Source organism: Carya illinoinensis, chromosome 16 (assembly GCF_018687715.1).
Source record: "Carya illinoinensis cultivar Pawnee chromosome 16, C.illinoinensisPawnee_v1, whole genome shotgun sequence".
In the NCBI taxonomy this organism is placed as follows: Eukaryota; Viridiplantae; Streptophyta; class Magnoliopsida; order Fagales; family Juglandaceae; genus Carya; species Carya illinoinensis.
This window is the reverse complement of record NC_056767.1, coordinates 20,317,366-20,340,413: the sequence shown is the minus strand read 5'-3', so window position 1 is coordinate 20,340,413 and position 23,048 is coordinate 20,317,366. Positions and strand designations below refer to the sequence as shown.

At 35.2% G+C, this 23,048-nt stretch overlaps 1 long non-coding RNA gene across 2 annotated transcripts in view; it reads left to right on the top strand.

The window, feature by feature from the left end:
- The window catches only part of LOC122298640, a 47,606-nt gene extending 44,344 nt beyond the window's left edge, over positions 1-3,262 (top strand). Inside the window, exons 4-7 of one of the 2 annotated variants that reach the window (XR_006239487.1) lie at positions 917-1,065; positions 2,320-2,541; positions 2,812-2,912; positions 3,000-3,262. This is a non-coding gene — a long non-coding RNA (uncharacterized LOC122298640). Of the gene's footprint in view, positions 1-916; positions 1,066-2,319; positions 2,756-2,811; positions 2,913-2,999 lie in introns of those variants that run through there. The other variant, XR_006239486.1, reaches the window with a different exon arrangement.
- The last annotated feature ends 19,786 nt before the right edge of the window (positions 3,263-23,048 follow it).

The window sequence follows — 23,048 nt, the reverse complement described above, 5'->3', positions numbered from 1 at the left end:
TGCTTGGAAATTGTATATTTTGGAAGATAATGAAAGAATATCAGGCATATGGCACTTAAAAAGAAAAAAAAAAGAAAAAAAAAAAAAAGAAAAGAAAATTAAAGAAAGAAATAATATCAGGCATATGGTAGTGGCCTAAAGATGGAAAACTTCTCTGTTGTTGTGCAAATAATATATTTTTCCAGTTCAGCTAGAAATGGCTGATATTGATTTTTCTTGAGTTTGCGAGTTTCCATAGAATTTCTTCCTATTGGACATGTCTTGTTCACGATTAATAAGGATCATTCAAAACAGTAGCCCACTGCTCATAGGGTACATGTATTTTATCGCATCGGGTTTGTCTTTCTAAACCTTGTAAAATATACTAAAGGAAATAGGTGTGTAAAATTGGCTGAAACCTTGGCGAGCATCATCAATACCTCTTCATGCTCAAGGTTGTGATTGGTGATTATGCAATAATACTAGCATAATCAACAAGCTAGCTGAAATGGTGCTGTTGATAAACAGACCAACAGTTCTGCAGATGTTACTGAAAACATAAGGTGGCATTAGGTTACTTTTCTCCATGACTCCTTTAGGCCAATAATGTTCTGATAGTAAGCAACCATAGCACTTGATGTTAGATAGTGCAACCTCAAAGATCGTTTTCACAACAATCAATGTTGATATATCAACCAATATACTGGTGAAGTTTTCACACCAAATGTTTGTATTTGTCTAAAGGTAAAAATTCTCGATGGGGGATGGTCTGAAGTCGGATTGTCATGCCCGTTTCGTTGGAAGCGGTAAAACATCACAAACGTTGTTAACATTTCAGTCACAATGATACCTATCTCATCTCTGACAGCATTGTGATTTCTTTCTGTTTAAAGTTTTAACCTTTTCAAAAACAAATTCGTTTGACTTCATATTGCAGTATGGGATAGCATAGATGTACATGGTCATGAAGATGCAGCAAAAGAACACAACTAGTACTGAAGGGATTGAAGTATTAGAGAGCAAAACCTTTGAAGATAATGTGCATGGAACGGGTCAATACACTTCTAAAGCTTATCATCTGCAAAGGTAAATTTTGAGTGATGAAAAATGTTATATAATGTAGTAGAAAAGAAGTTGTTATCCCATAGGTTTCGTATTGAATATGCAAATGATTTTGTTCTATTATTTCTGTTGAGCCAATCATGCCTAGAAAATTGTTAATTTTTTGCATACTGTACTCAAATTCTTATTCCTAAACCATACTTGGCATTCAGGTATCCACTTTAATTCTGCTTTCTTTATTATTGATAGGAGTTCTCTGGTTTCTTTGAATAGAATGTCATAACTTATAGACTTACAAATAGTATATTCTTAATCTCAACATCTTTCTGCAGCAAAGTTCCATGTTTTCATTTTAGTGACTGCTGCTATTGCCATCTGTTATTTCACTAAAACATGGAAACCATCTATTGGAAATGTTCAAAAGATAGATTCTGTACTCTTTACATGCGTGTTTAGACTTCAGACATCTTTAATTTTGGCACTCTGTTTTGACGAGAGCATTATGCATTAGATGCCTCTTGAACTTACAAGTGAGCAAATATATCATGAGTCATGTTTGAATAATTTATAAGCATTTTTTCATCGTTCCTTACATTGCATCTATGATTTGAAAAAGTTGAAATGGCCATTTCTCTCACAATTCTTTTTGAAGGTTATACTCCTATGGCTTATTATAATAAAAACAAAGCAGGGATAACAAACGCCTAACCAGTTTCATGATGTTCATACTACATGCATTTTCTATTGTGTATTTTCGGTATAAAGGGGCAACAAGTGCCAGGTAAGCGTTAGCGAGGGAATGCATCTTGTGTGTCTCCATGATTCATCGTTACTTTTTCATTCATTTAAAAAAAAATAAAAAAAAATTTACATTTCATGTCATTGTAAATAACTCACCTTCTTTAGTAATGGTTGTTTCATTTTCACTCTTACATTAGGTATCAGACAATACAGATGTTCTAATTTCACGCAAAAGATCAGAAGAGTAATTGATTTGGTGGGGTGATATGGCTAGTTGCTGCTTGGGCTGAGCAGCAACAACGTCAGTTTGCTATCTTCATGTTCACCACATATTGCAAGAAGTAATAAGTTGGTTCCAATAATTTACAAAGATTGGAGGTCGGTGCCTAATACTGTGAAGGAGGAAGCATGGGGTCTTATAAATGTATGATTTTTTATAAAATCATATTAAAACATTATTAATAATTAATAGGTATATTTTGAAATTTGTTTTTAGAAAGCTACTCACACACTTGTGTAAATTTATTTTGATTGTAGGGCAAGTTTAAAGTTCCTGATGACAAATTGGATGTATTCAAAAATTGGATACTAAAGGACTTGGGGAAGAAATGGAAATACTACAAGCATTAGTTGAAAAAAAAGTTACTTAATGAAAAAGACACATCTGCATCACAAGTTGTGGTAAGGGCAAGTCCTGATATGGTGGACTTAGAGCAACTGGCAGAGTTGGCCAATCTTTGGTTTGATCCAGAATATATGGTAACAATGCACACATTTTTGTTATAGATTTATAAAGTCAACCAACTAGTTATTTTCATAATTATCATAATCTTTGTGATATTGTAGTCAAAATGTAATAAAAACAAGGAGTGTCGTAAGAAGCACGTGATTGTTCACAGTGAAAGATTGAAAAGTTTAGCAAGATATGCCCATGATGTGGTATTTATTTAATTAATATTTATTTATTGTTGAATACTTGTTAGTTTTTTGTTTTTGATATATGTGTTTAATCTAAAATATTGGAAGTAGAAAAATCAATTGAGGCATTGCCAAGTTGAGCCTAGTTGTTTGTCAAGACCCATAAGAAAAAGGATGGCACATGCTACAATGATGAAACGAGAAAGAAAGTGGTATATTTATTTGCAAATTTATTTCTTTTTCATTTTAATGGATTTATAAGATGGAGAATAATGTGTATTTTTTATTATCTAATATAGGTTGAGATGGAGGAACTTTTAACATAGTACACAAATCCTATAGAAATGGGATCTGGAGGTACCATGACTTGGAAATCAGATGATGTTTATTCGAAAGTTATGGGCCTAGAACAGCCTGGACGTGTGCGCGGTTTGGGGTTGGGGCCAACCCCTACAAGGCAAACTTGTCAACATTCAATACCAACTTCAAACCAAGAAGATGGTATATCAAAGGAAGAGTTTGATAAAATGCGGAACTTAGTAAACACATTCGTGCATGCACAGGTGAGCACTCCACATATGTTTAGTTGATATCAGTCAACCATATTTTGGAATTTTTGGACCCTAGTTTGAATTTATATTCAAGCTTCAGGACAAAATCAAAATGAGAATGAAGAGGAAGAGAAAGATGAAGAAGAGGAAAATGCTGAAGAGGAGGAATATCAAGAGGAAGATGAAGAAGAGGAAGAGAACAATGAGGGCAATGATTGAGGGTTAGGATTACAAGTTAGACTATAATTGAGACTATATTTATGGTATTTGTCATATATCGATGTTTGCTCTGTTTAATAGTATTCGCAACTTTCCTTAATTAAGACTAAATTTATGGTTATGCCATATATCAATGTTTGCTCTGTTTTGCTAAGTTGGAATTAGGACGGATTATTAAAGGATAAGTGTTGGATTATGCATATGGTTTACTACTCTTTTTGAAAGTTGTGAATCATAGTATGATGTTTAACATATTTTGTCATAAAGTTCACAAACGCCACATTCTTTTTTCAAAAAGAATAAATATGACATCCATATTAAAAGATTAAATTTGTAATAATAGACTATTTTTTTAAAGGAATATTGTACGACACTTGCACAATTTTTAAAAGGAATGCATAATAGTTACATTACTGTATTGTACATTACTTATTAAATATTAAAGGAAAGAAATTAAACGGCATCACATTAAGATCTCGACGCGCGAACTCTCTCTTTTAGTTTTATTTAACCTCCCTCCCTCCAGAACTGGAATGCACTATGGCATTTACAGGTAGGGCATCCTAGAAATTCAACTAAGATTTTGTGGGTATTTTCGTATCATTTAAATAAGTTTTTTTATTATTTATTTTACTATCAATAAATTTATAATAGCCTTCATCGCTGACGCTATATATTGTTACCGGCGTCACAATAAATACTTTGGCGCATTTATCAATTACTGGCGTTTCATTGATCAATTTTCATGATTTGGTAAACGTCGCCAATGCTATATAATTATTACCTGCGTAACAATATAAATGCCAGAAAACTACTTATTTACCAGCGTAAAGTTAATCTATGGCCGGCATTTTTCAAACAATATAAACACCGAAAAACTCAGTACTTTATCGGCGTAAACTCTATCAATTGTCAGCATTTTGTGAAACGCCCCTGATGCTATATATTAGTACCGGTGGTAGATTAAAAATGCCAACAAACACGATTAATATAACGGCGTATAATTAATAATGTACTGGTGTTTGTTTAAACCCCACCAAAAACATATATTACTACCGGTGTAACAATCTAAATGCCGGGAAACTACTAATTTCCCAGCGCATAATTGCTATTTTGGCGGCATTATTATAAATGCCGTTAAACCTATATATTATTACTGGCATAAAAATTTAAACGCCGGGAATCTCAAAAATTTATCGGCGGAAACATTAAGCGCCAGTAAATATATATAACTATCGGCACATAAACAAACGCCACGGATGTAAACGTTGCCAAATTTGCATTTTTTTGTAGTGATATTGCTACTGTGACATGGTGCTATAGGTCATGAACTTATCAAATTTAGCTTGTTTCTCCAATAGGTCCCACACATGTTTCTTTAGTTCCTCATGTTTTACTTTGTAACGACAACCATCTTGTGAGGCCCCCCCGTCATCAACAACACATGCACAAAAATGCGACCTCCTATTCAACTCGGGCATCTCCATCTCTCCCAACCCTCTGGCATATTCCGGCCTATGCCCAACAACCTCTTTAAAAATGACCGCTGCTGCCTTCCAAGTTCAATCCACAGGGTCCATTCCATTTAGCCTTTCCACCATCTTATTCACATACATATCTTCAGTCATGTCCGTTACAAATTTGTTCTTCTTTTTGCTCCAACATGACTCCTTAAAGAAATCAACCAAGTTTTGCACACTCTCACGCTGTAGCATACAAAGCAAATAATTCAACATGTACACTTCAAAAGCATGTACACAAAGATAGTATACTCTTAAAAATGTTTTCACAATGAACTTCCGGAACTTGAAAACCAACATCACATTTGTTACCTTTTCTTCTAATAATCTTGCAAAAGATTTCCTACCAGCTGTATGGTTAGTTCGCAATAGCTCCCTATTGGCTTTATTTCATAGTGACAATGCTTGGTGGAAATTTTACATGAAACACAATGACCCTTTATATTAGAGCACAATTCAATCACGCTAGACACTTACTATTTGGCCGTCTATCACAACCATGGCTAAGCTATATGGAAGCACAATATAGTTTAGCTATGAATTAAAAAGCTCGATAACATATCACAATTATCTTGAATTATTTACTGCCCCATTTTATACATAAATTTCGCCAAACATCTTCATTCACCTTGTCAGTACCTCCTGCTGCTGTTGCTTTATGAGATTCATAACTGCTTTATATTCTATGGAGCTCATAATAAAATGAATTGAATCACTTTCGTAGTTGTAGAGTGACTGCCCAGCGATGATTAATCTTCTCCCATTGTAATATAAAATTAGCTTGTAATGAAAACAAGAAGCGAAATAGAATGAACAGTCGCTCTAAAGTACTAATTTGTGTTAATATCATGTAATGACTTTTCCTTACACGAACACGATTACATAGCTCTTCATTCTCCTCCTTGGGCACATTATTCCAACGAAAGTAACTCATGTTGGCATGATGCTTGACTATATATGTTACCCTTCCAACAAATATAGTCGCATGTGCGCATGACACCTTACAATCACTATCCTTGATTAGTAAAGGAATTGAGCCAATCTTTCATAGATTCTCCAACTTCATGCTCTTTGCCGCTACTCGACCAAGCTTCTGAGGTACTGATGCTGCAAGAAATTCCACCCAACAATAAGTATGTCAATACTACTTCTAAACAACTAGAGCACACTCAATTTTTAATTCTATCATTATACCTGTCTCTTCATCAACATTTGGAAATTCAGTCTCGTAATCCTCATCTGGTGGTTGTGAACATTTGGAAATTCAGTCTCGTAATCCTCATATGGTGGTTGTGAACATTTGGAAATTCAATCTCGTAATCTTGATCTGGTGGTTGTGTTAAGTCATCTGATGAAGAGGTACTGTTGTCAATCAGTGCTTGTGGAATTGGTGGGGGCAATTATTTTTTGTGATTGTGGTTGTGGTTGTGGCTGTGGCTCTGGTTCTGGTTCTGGCTGTGATTCTTCTATTTCTATTAATGGTCATCCAACCCGCATTCTGATTAAGGTACCCCTTCCATGTGGCCTTCCTCTTATTGTTCTTGCCATCACTAAACTCTTCATTTGGTTGGATTGTGGCTAAGCTGCATCAAAAGTATAATCTTAGCTCAATATGGAACTTGATAGATGGCATACTTATACCAAGTCTACCTATACTTGATAGAGCTGGGGAAAAAACAACAACGCATTTAATCCCTTCCGTTAAGAATGGAAACGACATTTAAATATCTACCTTGGGGTATCTCTAATGCAAAATAGGCCCCAATCCTAACATTTTGTGTGAAGCCATTGGAGAAACACCTTAGAACAACAAAGATTATAGCATAAAATTTATGAATAGAAGTTCAAAAAAGGTGTGAATCTACAATCTTGTAACGGTAATAAAACTTAGAGAGTACAATACTCAGGGCTGTTGAATCCATGTAAGGAAACCCATTGGAACCAATAGAAAAGATCACCAGTAGAGCACCTAGAACCAAAAGAATAGTGCAAAGAAAAAGGTTCTTACTCTAAAAAATAATATCTTTTGTTTTAGCCAGAGAAATGGTTCGAGAAAAAATAGAATTTATCAGCAAGAAATTCATGTCATATTGGAAAATATATAATCTAAAGATGTAAAAACATAACATAATTTAAGCCATTGTAGATAAAGCACAAAATCAGCACCTCTCAACAGGAAAATAGGAGAAACTAGAATTCTATTGAGTTACTGGGGGAAAAATAACTTGGCAAAGAAAGCAAAATCAACTTTAATTTTCTAGATTTACCATCATTTCTGAAGGAAGGACACAATGCTCCCATTGAACTGGTGCAAGTAACGACTACTTCACTCAAAAGTACCAAACTTTGATATTTTGGAAAGACAGACAACATCAAGCATGCCAGTCACAAATTCAACTTCATGTTCATCTCCTTAGTTACAAAAGGTGGGAAGAAAAAAGAAACTCTATATGCATAACATACACCCAAAAGATATAAGGCATTCCTTAAAAAATCCCTGCCTATGGAGATTTTGATCATGCAAAGACTAAACAACCAAGAGCTTGACATTTCTCTTTTGGCCCAAGCTCTGTGAAGCGAAAATCAAAAAATCCCATCACTAGAACAATGTAACCATACAAACCCAAACAACATCAACCAAAATCAAGAGTATGAAATTTCTCTTTTGGTCCAACCTCTGTGAAGCAGGAATCAAAAAATCCCGTGGCTAGAACAATGTAACCAAACAAATGCAAACAACATTAACCAAATTCAAACCCAAACAACAAATTCACTGACTAAAATCAAAGTTAGGGTTTCAGATTTATCGTGTTCAATAAACTCAATGCTGAAGATATAACCCAAGTGATGACGTGCTGGAGAGAATGAAATGAAAAGGGAAGAAGAAGATGTTTGAAGAGAAAACAAACCTGGAGAAGAGAAAGAAGGAAGAGACACGAGAGAGAGAAAGGAGAAGAGAAGAGACGTGAGAGAAATAGAGGAAAGGAGAAGATAAGGAAAGAGATGTGGCGAGAGAAAGAGGGAAGAATATGAGAAAGAAAAGAAAAGAAAAACTAGAAGATGTGAAGAAAGGAAGAGATCACGTGGGTTTGGAAGAAGATGAGTAACAAGATAAAAAGCCAACTAGAATCAGAGAAACCCAAAAGAGACGCGAGAGAGAGGGAAGACAAAGAGAAAGAAAGAGACGCAGGAGAGAGGGGACTAGTAATTTAATTAGGCCTCTGTGATCCTCTGTACTCTAAACATGATGGAGATGGGATGGAAAATCTCTGTTTAGTCACAACACATAAGTTGTTGCGCCAAAATTAGCGTGCCTATTATAACTACTACGTTGCACTAGCATTAGTTTTTCTATATGCATCTTTAAAATCATATTTTTTGTAGGTTAATTATACATATTAAGAAAAAATCCCACATTAGATTATGCATATTTGAACCAAGTGACATATAATATTATTATAATTTTATTATTATTTTTTTATAACATATAATTTTTTAATATATATGTTACAATTAGCACCCACTTTCTATTATCAACTTAATACAAATATCATGTATCAAAACTAAATAAATGAAAATTATACAAAGTTGATTTTAATGGGTAGGAGTGAGAATAAAGAGTAAAATAATGTTTGAAGAGTGAATAGTATTTCTTCAAAACTTAGATAAAGGAAAATGATAGTCTGGTCCCACCAATCCCAGCTCCTACTAGCACCTAACCTGAATTTTTTTATTATTTTTCTTTTTATAGCATGATTAAGGACGTTTTTTTTAATTATGCTTTGAATTTTTTTCTTAAAAACATAACTACTGATTTTATGTTTTTTGGCAATACGAACTAGGTATCATGTCCATGTACCATATATACATGGTACATCTTCATGTATGTCTGATAAGCATGTCCCAAATAGGCATGACACCTAACCTACAACATTTAACAAGCATTTCTTTACAATCATAAAATATAAACTGTACATGCAATTTAATAAATGCCCCAAATAGGCATGATACCTTAGAATGAACTACCAGACATTAGTTTTATAATGTTTGTTTTAGTCTAATCGACACTGTCTTCATCGGTCTCTTGGACACTGTCTTCATCAGAGTCTTGGAACTAGCTCCATCAGTCGAATCAATATTATTGTCAAAGAGATAATTCGATGTAGCGTCATCTGACCTATCGTTGGTGAACATCTACTGATCAAGATTCTCACTACGTCTCGCAATCATTGTAGACATGGGGACCATCATTGGTTCAACATCTTGCCTTATCAATGGGAATTGAAGGTCATCACGTTCAAAGTGAAGGCCATAGAAGGTTCAACAGATTCCTCATCTTGATATGCCTTGCCTATCCTACACTCATCTAAATCACTGACTAATGGCACTTGTGGAACGTCATACACATTCCTATACGTTATCTTCTACACAACATGCCATGAACCACCTAAGTTTGTGTCTTTGAGATAAAAAGCTTGTGAAGCTTGACATGCAAGTGCAAATAGTTCATCCTTATACCATTTTCAACTGAAATTCACACATGTAGTGTGGTCAGTTACACGTATCTCTTAGTGATCACCAACATCAAACCAATCATATTTAAATAGCTGCACACGCTGCCATACCATGTAGTAGAACTCCAAGATGTCATTCAGTATGCCATAGAAAGCCACCTGTTGGCTTCGTGTTCAGCCATAACTCCCACTCCACTATTTTGGATTTGATGGTTTTCTTCATGAGCCTTTGTATGAAACCTTATACCATTCATTATACAACCTCAATAGGATGCGACCCAAGGGTCAGGACTACAAGCTAGTTCATAAAGATCATCGGAAACTTGGCCATGATCACTGGCACACAACTCTTAAACCTGTAAAAAGCCCAAGTTTGCAATACATAAAGCTGAAATGACAAGCTTTGATTGTTTAGGTCTATTTATGTTGTTATTAATTAGAAATAGCTTAAGTGTCTATTGAACCAGTGTGGAAATTCAGCTTGATGCCACCTCTCGATGTTAGAGATACTCTATTCATGTAAAATGCTGTAATGCTCGCTAAAAACAACAAGCACAAAATTATACATTAAAAATAAAGGCAGAAACAATGAATAATGAAATGGCTAACTAAATTTGATGGTCGTTGCTATTACTAGTTTGTACATAGAAAATGCTATTATCATGTTCTTCCTATAAGTACTACATGGCCTCTATGCAATTATTAAGGGTTTACCATCTTGTGGCCTTAAATAGTTTCTTCTCTAACTAGACAAGTGTTTAAGACCCAATTGGCTATAACTTCTACGACAAAACAAAGAAGTGACTAATCTCATTGGCCGTTTGAGCACCAACATCAAAATTGCGATCTTCTCAACTGAATGATGTTGGTACATTATGCAAATACATGGACGAGAATGTCAAGCATTCTACATGAATATAGGCGTCAGCAATGGAACCTTTCTGAAGAGCTTTGTTTTTAATGTACCACTTAAATTTTCTCAAATACCTCTTGAACGGATACATCCACCTATACTGAATAGGTCCACCTAGTAATAGTTTTCGAGGCAAATGGACAGCTAGGTGGACCAGTACATCAAAGAAGCTTAGTGGAAATATCATCTCAAGCTTGCAAAGAATGAGGACAATCTCAGACTCAAGACACATAACCACATCCTTCTCACACGTTCATGCACACAATTTCCTAAAAAACGTGCTAAGCTCCATCAATGCCAAACATATATCACTCCTTAAGTACCCACCGACTGCCACTAGTAGTAACCATTGCAAAAAGAAGTGGGCATCATTGCTTTTCTTTCCAGAGATTTTACAATCACTCACATTAACTCATCTAAAAATATTAGAAGCAAAGCCATCTGGGAACTTAATACTACTCAACCAATGACAGAACTCTTTCCTTTCATCTCCATATAGCATGAAGTAGGCAAGAGCGCATCAAGAAAAGCAGTCTTCAAAAGTTTAATAAGCATGTCGAATGACTTTACACTCCAGCCACCTACTATTTTGATGTGCTGCAACTTCACAATGAATGATAGTTTTGAAAAGATTCTGCAACTGGGATAAAATGGATGCCGAGCATCTTCCAACAATTTTTCAAAAGTGGTTGGTTTTGGGTGCACTTGGTTAGGAAAATTAGTATGTGTATCCATCTCTTCATCAACACCCACGGTGGTAGTGGCATGAATATCACCTAACATCTCATGGATGTCATCAATGTAACCATCATCACCATTGTGACCATTTTTCCCTGCGTCTGGAGAGTATTCATTAAAATTCATTGATTCTTGGTCCCCATGAAATATCCATTATGTGTAAGTTGGATCCATCTCTATAATGAATAAATGTCCTTCAACTTCATTGATAGGAAGGAACAAGAAATTATGGCGTCTTCGACATGGACACCTCATTCGATTATTTCTATCAGTGTGAGCTCTAGCCATTGTGAGAAAATGTCTAAACCCCTCGGCATATTCTGTTGACCTAAACCTATCTCTAACATTCATCCAATTTTTCCATCTACATGATATGCAATATTAATGATTAGAAAATGCAAATTTAGACTTTGAAGCAAACATGAAGCATATATGCAACCCTGATGATAGACTAACTATTTGTTGGGTCTGCCCCATTCTAAAAAGAAAGATAGATAAGGAAATCTATCATTGGTGCATAATTCTATCAATGGCCCCATACAAGCTCTATTACCATAATAGCATGTAAATTGTGGTTTTTAATTCAAAGTAACAAAAAAGATAGTAATTGTTGAACATAAATTGGAAAATCTTAACAGTGGTTATGTAGCAACATGCTAAGTGAATTTTAAATTCAACAAAAGTCCTCTATATACACTTAAATTCCATGAAAGGTTTGGATTTGGGCACGGGAAAAAATGGCCTCAATCGGTGAGACATATCATTGGCCTTCAAACATAAAAAAGGAAATTAAAACCATGTTCTCAACAACTAGCATATCCTGTCTAAATTTAGCAATGCACAATAAAATGCAATTACCATCCGTCCAAAAAATGAAACAATGAGTGTACAAAAAACCCAATAAATGTTCATCAACTAGTACCACACCCAACAAAGATGTTGGTGAAAAACAACTAATTAAGCAAATGTTTGACCCTAACCCTGTGACAATTGAGTACACTTTGGTAAATGAACATTTATCCATAAGTAAAGGTCAATCTCGTCTCAAAGCACATCCTTAAAATTTAAGGTCCATTTTGGATGCATCTAGAAAACCAACAAAAACAAAAATATATATAAAGGTCCATTCGTCTGTATGGGACTTTAATCAAACAAATGGCATGCTAGTGGAAAGTTCAATTTTCCAAATTACTAAATTATGTAGATGCCCAAGTATCATTGCAGTCTTAACTCTCTACTGGAAATAACATAATTCAAGGAGGCCAACTATTGTAGAACAAAGGATGCAAATACTCAAGTAATGTAGGTGAGCATTGATGTGGGTTATATTGATATTGGTCATACGTACCTTGAATGGAGTTGTAAGTGAAAGTGAAATTAAATAGAGGCTTAGAATAAGAGAGATTTTCATGTGTTCTTAACCTGTATCTGAATCTACATAAATGGCTTCCTCTAAGCCTGGTAAGCTAAAATCCCCTTCTTGGAGTTTCACTTGACAGCGCACAGTGACAATAGGCAGTGTGTGACCAACATTTGGGGAAAAATAGAAGGGTGTACATCGTACATAGATACATTTTCTTTTGCATCAATAATTTGGACACTAAAAGTTAAAGATGCATCGGAATAGACTAGTTTGATTTTTGCGACTATCGAAAATTGACACTTAACGGTCTGATGGGTTTAATTTCTTTTGCGACTCAAAAAATAAGATGCAACTAAATGTATGTCGATGCAAATAAAATTCACACTGTGCATATTGCTAATCAGACCATTTCTGATGGTTATTTGCAGTAAGTTTAATAAAGATGTAAGTACTCATTTATCATGACAATTTATCTAATGATGGAAAAGAATTGGATGCAAAAATTCGTTTCTGTTGTAGTGCCACCCCCAACTTATGTCTCCCTACATTCCACTCAAAGCCACCGTGAGTTTGTGGGCGACGTCGTTACTGCCACCATTCCCATCCCTCACCACCAGCCCCACATGTCGCTCTTCCTTGCCCACAAACTCCTCATGTAGAAGTTGTCCTCATCCCAAACCACACCCCTTGCATTTCCATCCCTACATCACCATTGCCATTATCGTTCCTCATTGCCAGCCCCACAACTTGGTCCATCTAAAAAAACAAATCCATAAATCTAAACCAAACCAACTTATTTCATCCAAAAAATATACAAAACAATAAGTTCCAGAACAATCCAAACAAAATAAATGCATAATAAGATCGAAAGTGGAGAGAGAAAGAGAGAGAGTGAGACAGAGAGAACGAGAGCGAGAGAGATAGATGCCTGATGGTGTGGTGACGTGGACATCAACAAGCAGTATTGATGGCACTAGGCTTCACAAAGGGGGGTTTTGGGGGGCTTGGGCCGCAGGGGTTTGGGAAATGGAGGGGGGAGGGGAAGGGGGAAAGGGTAAAAAACAAGAAAAAAAATAAATAAACTCTCATCTTAAATGGATGTGGCCTAATAATAATACTGTGCCACGTTAGTTTTTGGAATCTCTTTATGTGATCTATTTGTGTCTCTAGTAGTTTTTTTTATGTACATGACGTCTAATTTTCATTTACTATGCAGAAGTACAGAACATAGATCTTAATGATGACAAAGATGATTTTAACGATAAGGATGATGGTGCATGGTGTGGTATATGTTAATGTCAAAATTCTTGTGTAGGCATATTTTAAGGGAATATTTCGAGTGACCTAAACAACTCCAACAATATGCAACTTGTTATGTACGACTTTGAGGTTGACTTTGAGGGTTTAGAGAGATCAGGTCACATAAGTTTTTATGCCAATTGCAATCCTTAAGAGAAAACTCATTATATATCGTTAGGTATTGATGAGCATTCAAGCCTAACTATTCTCTTTTTATACACATGAGACCATCACTAGGTTGATCTTTCTATATTGGAGGTCCCTAAGTTCATTGGTGAGTTCACTGGTAGTGCATGCTACTGGAGTTCCATTAGAATAGATGAGAACTATTCGTGATAGAAGCTATAAAAGAATTCAAGAGTCTTGGGACTATTGATGGTTGAGATCAATCAAACAGGTCACTCAATGAGATTATTGTCCGGTATTTAAGTTTAAACTTTAAGCAAAAGCTTTGTAACAGCTTAAGATATTAACTATACGAAATATCCATTTGGATGCTAAGAGTAACTTAGATAATTTGAACTTATTTGTGAATATATATATAGTAGTGAGTTCAGATTTTTTTGTGGGTTTTATGAATCTTATTGAGATGTGTTTAAATGTATGAAATAGGCTGAGATATATTTAATTTTTTATGAGAAGTTGAGAAAGTAGTGGATACGCCCCCCCCCCCCCAAAAAAAAAAAAAAGTTTTATGAGATAATGTTATGTACTGTAGAATTCTACTTTCAAATATCCTTAAAATATTTGTGATTGCCCCCAACACTCAAACACCCAGCGTAAAGTATTTCAAAAATTCTAAATCTATTATTTCCATTCACACACTAGCACACTATCTCCATTCGCCTACGATAGAAAATGACAATGAAATTTAAGTTTATTTTCCCTTTGACCAACTGAATAACAAAACAACTCTCGCTTACATATCTTCCACTTTATTTTTCTTCTTGCTCTTTTTCTATTCTTCACGGCATGGATACTGCTCCGAAGCTAAAAGATTAATGTAGAATCATTAGCTTGCTGGCAACTATGGTGGAGGAAAACGAAGTCCTGTGGAGCTCAAGTGAGAGTTTCATAGGGATGGCTTCAATAATTGTCCTTAGCTAGTTACTTTTATATAGATGGTTAATGTTAAATGTCGGTGATGGTCAGTTCTATCAATTACTGATCACCCTTTTTGACACATTTTGCCAATTGTGCCCACACACCAAATTCTAGTTCCGCTCCTGATTGGTTTTTTGTTGTAGACTTGTAGTGGTGAAATAATTATTTAATTAATATACTTTCCAAAGAAAGTCCCATCAATGAGATAGTCACGCTCATCTAGATCTTTTAGAGGATTAAGGCACGCTCGAAGAATAATGTTCGTTCCACAGATAAGGTATGACAATGAAGTCATAGTCAAGGATTATATTATTTGAATCTTGGTTAGGTGTTTACTTTTGCTATTCTATAATTTCTATTGCTTTAGTTAAAAAGGAAAAAAGTTTACATATTACCCATTTTTTAATACATTCGAATTTGTCTGAGATGGTGGAAACACATGATGAGCCGAATTTTCATTTTTTCCAGTTTTGAATTCAATGCTCACCGGCAAGGAGTGTGGCATGGAACATGTGGGATGGAAAACTCATGAATACTTTTGATCTACGTTAATCTTGTTGTCGTACTGGCCGGCGCCTTGACATGTTATTGGACTTCTCGTCTCTTTGTCGGGAACATTCCCCTTGACATACTTTTGATCTATATGTATATATATACTAGTGGAGGCCAAACGTGCAACGTGCATTAATTGTATTTTTTTATTGTCTTATACAAAAATTTATTCAGAGCAAATTTGAACAAAAAAATAGAAATATAAATAGAATATTTTTTTTTCATGGTCATTGTAGTTCTCGGCCATATGGCACGGGGCCAATAGAGAGAACATTAAAATTTTTGTGTTGTTGCTGATTGAATATTTCTGGATCTGCAACAAGTTGAATCATTCATTATTTTTTCTGAAACTTGTATTGCAGCAGTTTTTATAAACGGTATATACTCCTATATGTTAAATATTTAATGGAATTAGAAAAAGAATAAATGTGTAAATAATTAATTTACAAAAAAAGTAAAATAAAAAAATTAGTATTTTATTATAATTTAAAGTTGAAATGTTTCGTATAGAAACTATAGGAATGAAAAAATTTATTTTATGAATTTTAAGTTGTGAAATTTATTTTGATGTGTTTTCTTGGTAGTAATTATTATTTTACATTTAAATTGATCTTTACTTTAAATTAGTTTAATGTTGGATTTTAATTATTTTATTTTATTTTATTAATATTGAGTTGTAGTATTTTTATCTGGCTCTTATTTATTTTTTTATTGTGCATTTTTCTTTTATTGAACTCTTCTATTTTCGGACTGGGCCTTTTTTAGTGTATTTTATTTTTCTTTTCGGCCCAGCCCAACCCGTGGGCCTTCAACCCAACCCAACCCGTGAGCCTTCAACCCAACCCACTAAATTCCTCCCAAACGGCGTCGTTTGGTCCAGCCCTTAGGGCTTCTTCATCTTCTTTTCTTCTCCTTCTTTCTCCACGCCGTCGTTCCTTACTTCCTCCAACTGAAAGACTTCCAATATGAAACAATAGTAACATGCAGACCTCGTCCTCCGCATTGCAGTGGTGCTTGTAAATGCCGAGGAGAAAATGGTACCGCTCCAACAAAGGCTTGATATTGCCGCCGCTGGTAGCAAAAACCACGGTAGCACGATGGAGCCCCTCGAGCTCAGAGCGGATGGCCTTGTGGAAGAACAAGAATATTAGGATCGGGGGCTTGGGTTTCGGGTTGTTCTTCACCCATGCCCTGGACGTTGAAGGGTTGATGGAGTTCACTGGGCCCGACATTACAACCACGGCTCCACCTTCGTCTCGGTGCTGGAGACCTGGAAATGGCGTCGCCATTTTTGTTTTGTTACAGAAACAAACTTTTACTTTAATGTTGTTGGCCCACGAGTTCAAACTCGGTTCTTCCCCGCATCAAGGACTTCATGCCATGCACAGCAACCTCCACCCAGTCGTGAAGCCATGATGGAACCACCGTGAGTCTCCATCCCACAGCCACTTCAACGCACGGCCTCAAATCTGTTTTCTCATTTAAAAACAGAGCAAAAGTTTTACTTTCTTACCATGGATCTCCATTGAGCCAGCCCACATCGGTTTCCTTAGCCATCCAGCCCCCATGCGTAACCCTCGTCGCTCTAAGGACCCTGCCGTCACGTGCACCACCCTTTTACCTTCTCCTTTCTCTCTTTCCTCTACGCCCCAAAGCCCTCTCTCGAACCCAGTTTCTCATCAGCATCTCTCAGTAGTTGATAAATTAGAGTGGCAATTGTTGAATCTAATGGTTGGTGAAAATAAGAAAACAAAAATAAAACTCAAGATCTTTTCTCAGCAAACCAAATAGAAATAAATCCCACATTTTCTCACCATCCAAACAACAATACATTTTCTTAGCATCCAAACAAAGATATGTTTGTTCAGCATTCAAACATAAATTTGATTAGAATTTAATTCTGGGTATGATCTAGAAAACTCGGATGACATTATCCATTAAAAAGTAAAACTAAGAAAGAGAACACAAATTACAAAAAGAATTAAACTCGGAGTTGTAAACGCAAAAATAGAACCAAAAAGAAGAAAGAAATCGGATAAAAGAAAAGAAAAAAAGGGAGAAGCAAACCACAATAATTTATTCCTCCATAGTCACATAAAAAGTACAGAGCTTCTCGTTTCAGAGGGAGAGAGAGAGAGAGAGAGAGAGAGAGAGAGAGAGAGAGAGAATTGAAAAAGAAATAGAAAAAGTGGTCTTAAAGAGCAGAAATCTCTGCCTGAAGTTGTTGGAGGCGTCTTTCTCCCTTTTTCCTCTCAACTTTCTCGGCAATATCCTATCCATCAAGACCTTCCTTAATCATATTCTATTTTTTTAGTGAGAGAGAGTATTTTAGTGAAAGAGAGAGAGCAGGAAGATCAACGAGGGATGGGGGAAGAGAGAGAGAGAGAGGGCAGAGAATGGGTGAACCTGGCTAGTAGCAGCTCGGCCATGGCGTGCACGGTCTGGCCCTTGGGGTTGTAGCTCAAGATGCGAGTCTTCCAATGCAAAAGGCTGCCGACTGTCTGACATAGTTGCAGTAAATGACCAAAATATTTACTTTTACACGGACATAAAAGCACTACACGAAGGTTTTTTTTTTTTTTTAAATAGCCGGTAGCCACCCACATAGCAGCCCCGTCCCAAGTTTATTAAGAAAGCCCTCACATATGGCGGAGGAAAACCGTGGTTACATCACTATCAACAGGGATTTTACAAAAAATAAACAAAAAAACCATCCCTGTGATCAAAGGAAAAAACAACGAATAACACAATTACATCCTAATATAAGGAAGACCCCACATATCCGTACGAACTAAGCCACGCAGGATTCCCCTATCAAGATCCAACCCTGTAAAAAACTTACCTCTATTAAAAGCCCCTTCTTTGGCAAGATAATCTGCAACCATGTTTGCTTTCTAAAAATATGTTGGATGGAACACTGTAAATCAGCAAACAAATTCTGGATGTCATCCCAAAAATCCCACAAATACCATAAACTGCATTTGCCAGCCTGAATCCATTTCACAATAACTTCTGAATCGGACTCCACCAAGATGTCCCGAATACCCAACTGTTGTGCCAACCTTAAACCATCCAGTAAAGCTCTCCCCTCAGCAACATTATTGGAAACTTGCCCATAATGAATAGCAAATCCCGCCAACACTTGTCCATCATGATCTCTAATAACCCCTCCACCACCTGCTAAACCAGGATTTCTGAGCAAACTACCATCAACATTGAGTTTATACTGCCCTCTACTTGGCTTAATCCAAGCTATAGCTGTCATACTTTTTTTCCTAACATGAGAAAAAGGGCAATTTAATTCCTGTAAAACCGTGATATCATTTGCATGCAATCTATCAAATTTGCGATGCGGAGAAAAAATATCAATTAACATCAATTTAATCCTCCTTACCACACCCTTCCAATGAATAAACTTTCCTTCCATTCTATGCTCACACCGTGCTCTCCACAAAGCCCACGTGATAATAATAGGTAAGATACCACGACAACAACTTACTTGAGAAGATTCTGACGCTCGAAGCCACCAAACATTCATAACCACAGTCCAGTTTTGGAGGTTAGGCAACCGAAGCCCCAAAATACCTGCAAAATACCTCCAAACCATAGCAGCCAACTCACCACTACAAAAAATATGATCAATGGATTCTTGTTGTGGTAAAACACAACAATGACATTTTGAAGCTAGAGGAATACCTAGCTTAGATATGTACTGTTCATTCCTGTAGCAATAACATAGCCACTTATTATTATAGATAGATATGGAGAGAGAGAGAGAGAGAGAGAGAGAGAGAGAGAGAATCGTGTTACACATACAAATTCTTTTGGAAATGCTAAATGTCTTTTTTTATATATTTTTTTACATTCTTAAACATTTTTTAAAAAAAGTACAACATCATTAAAAAAACACTTCTTTAATCACTAAATTAAAAAAAAAAAAAAATTGTATCGGGATCCATTGTCAGTAAGGATATTCCTCGGTACACAAACCATTTCCCATATATATATATATATGTACACATATATATATATATATATAGATAAGGTTTTTAACCCTTTTAAAAATTAAAGGGTGAAAATTACTTAATATATTGTTATCTTCGCACACACTATATCTATGTTTCTAATTTTATATCAACAAGACAATATTTTCCAAATATAATTTGATCGTGATTTTCTTTAATTATTTTATATGAAACTTAATATGAGGTCTTCAAATTCTTTGAAACGCAACTATTGGTATCAGAACAAACTTACCAACAAATCGACGTGTATTTACCGGCCTGCATATGTCTTCCGTTTATAAAAACAAAGTGGAGGATGAGATCGTGGATATTAACCTTCACGGATGGTAGTTTACAGCTTGCACAAGTCTTCCATTTATATTAATAACTTTCACGGATTGCTATAAGTCACTGCATTTTAATTTTTATCATTATCTCATCATCTCATAATATAATATTATTTAATTAGAGATTATTTATTATATTTTACTTATAAACATATTATCTAATATTACCACATCATGAAAAAGTGGAGGATGAGATCATACAAAAATATCGACAATTATAATTACTTCAATAACTCAGTTCTTCAAATTATATATAAAAACTGATTGATTAATCATTCTTTCTGTGTGGAATGAGTTGCAACTAAAGAAATCGAAAGGGGTACTGCAGCTCCTGATTTCATCTTGATCTGACGTTCTGGTTGATCTCCTGCGTGGCGGTGATTCGGTAAGTTTATCGGATGCAACAATAGCAAACGTACGTCATATTGGATGACATGTCGGTTAGCATATTAAGAAGTTAAAAAGGACAGGATGACGCGGGATCATGCTGGCCTTTAGATGTCATTAATTGGTATCGTAACAAACAATTAACAAAGACATGATCAATTACTTGGTGGAGCCGTACGTATGTATGATCGTGCCACTTGTTAAATTAATCTAACAATAATTCAAAGAAAACGGTGGCTAAATATAATATATTAGCCGATCGAAAGGGTCGGGCCTCTCTCTTTTAGTCCATTAATTTATATAAATTACATGTTATGGCTAATCAATTGCGTCCACTTTAAGTTTAATTAGCACGTAAAATTGTCTTTTCTCTGTTTTACTTACAACGCTTATGTTGAAATTTGTCGGCGTGTCATTACTGTTTGTGGCATAACGTACTTGCATGTTTATATCCATAACAATTAGATCATCATGTGTTGTCGGGAATATTTTTCTATACTGGAATTGAAGGATATTATATAAATACCCTAATTTCCTAGTTACAGTTTTTTAAATATATATTGCGTAATTATGATCATGGACACACTAAACTTTAGTAAGCAACTAAAGTAATCCATACCAATAATTGATTATCTTTTCGGTAAATGGTTTGATGTGACTTGTCAGATTATAAAATTACTTTTATTATAATGTTGATAAAATGATACGGTTTTGTATGTGTGTGTGTGTGTGTGGGTGGGTGGGTGGGTAAAACGATATGGTTGTTGTATATTTGGGTAGTTTGGGCAAACATTTGAGCATCGGTAATAACTGACCTAAACCGATTAAGTTCTGAATAGATTCAAAAATGAATAATGTTACTTAGCTATTTCAAACTTACCACTCAGATAGCCCTCTTCATATGGCATCGTATATGATGCCATGCACTTTATTAAAAACATAAACACAGAAGGGGTAGTGGAAACTTAGAGTTTTAGGCCTCGTTTGGTTACATAGATAAGGTAAGAAATCTGTGAATAATAAAGAGATATTTGTTAATAGTAGTAAAATTGTATGAGTTAAGATGCTTTATAGGATTTTGGAAAAGGAGAGAGAGAGAGAGAGAGAGAGAGAGAGAGAGAGAGAGAGAGAGAGAGAGAGAGATAGAGAGATAGAATTGAATAAAAATATTATAAAATTAAAATATTATCATAATATAATTTTTTAATATTATTTTCGTTTTAGGATTTGAAAAGGTTGAATTGTTTTTTGTGTTTTGTTTAAAACTTTTAAAAAGTTATAATGACAAGGCAATGATTAGATGAAAAAGTTAAAAAGTTAAAATTTTAAAATTGAGAAGTGTTAGTATTTGAATGGTTGAATGTTGAGATGAGATAAAATGGATGAGATGAAATAAGATAGAATATTGAAATGGTGTGTGAAACCAAATGGAGCCTTGCCTAGTTTGTTTTCAGAGATGAGATAAGTTGAATAAAATATTATTAGAATATATTATTTTTGTATTGGGATTTGAAAAAGTTATATTGAGATTTAAAAAAGTTGAATTATTCATTTCATTTTATATGGGGATTTGAAAAAGTTGTAATGATTAAGATGAGATGAGATGAGAGTTTTATGAAAGTGAATAAGGCGCTTCTTTTTTATTTTTTGTATTTTAGGCCACCCTTTGGTTTGAATATATATTTTTGTTTTTTATTTTTAATAAACTCTGTACAACATACTACATCAAGAAAGCCATATGAACAATAAGTTTTAGATGTCCTAGTACCTGCCAAAACTCTTCAAAAATTACCAATCCCGTATCGCACTGAATTGAGGCAGATGTTTCGGATAAGATGAGTATACATACAGCTCTAAAATTTAAACAATTAGGATCTGATCCATTTCATGTACCGAAACGTAACACAAGCAACTCTCTCTCTCTCTCTCTCTCTCTCTCTCTCTCTCTCTCTCTCTCTCTCTATATATATATGCACACAAAGTCATGCCTCCCCAACCTTATTTAGGATGTCTGGTGCAACTCTCGATCTATTTACACAATCAAGATTACTCCTTACATACTCGGCCAACTCCTATTAACAAAACAATATGCGATTGTTGGCCAGGTTTGGAAGTACTAGTGGTATACATACCATTGAGAGTAGTTTACTTAACTATAATCATAAAAATCCCAGCCCACCCCAAAGAAGAAAAAAAGGTGTAGCACCATTTTGACCTTAGGATTTCTTTCCCCTCTCTCTCTCTCTCTCTCTCTCTCTCTCTCTCTCTCTCTCTCTCTCTCTCTCTCTCTCGCACCCTCCTCTCACCCTGCCACCCTCTACCTCCCTGTTGTCCTTTACTCAACTACCCTACACACGATTGTCATAGCCCTTCCATCGTCGGTAAGCTCCTTAGCTCTCTCCCATTTCTCTTTGCCCCCTTTTGTTATGATCTTAAGAGTTAAAAATGTAGATGTAATTTATGTTTGGCTAGAATTAGGTGAGTCTGTATTTAAATTTGAATTATGGATGAGTGTAATTTTTAATAGGACTCTAGGATTGCATCCAATAAGGATGAGTATTTGTATAGAAGTTATATGATAAGGATAAGTGTTTGAATTTTAACTCTTATCAAATCTTGTTAAGCTTATAAGATAAGAGTCTACAAGAGTCCTATGTATGTTTCGAGTCTAAGAGTCAATTGAAGAGATAAAGATGCAAGCTTTATTGAAGAAACTAAAGCTAATTTAAACTCGATACAATCCAAAAGAAGTGATCCAGTCGGAGATGTTTGCAAATTGTTAGTGATGTATTTGATTAAGATTCTAGATAAACTTGTCAGCAAAGTCCTTCTCCAAG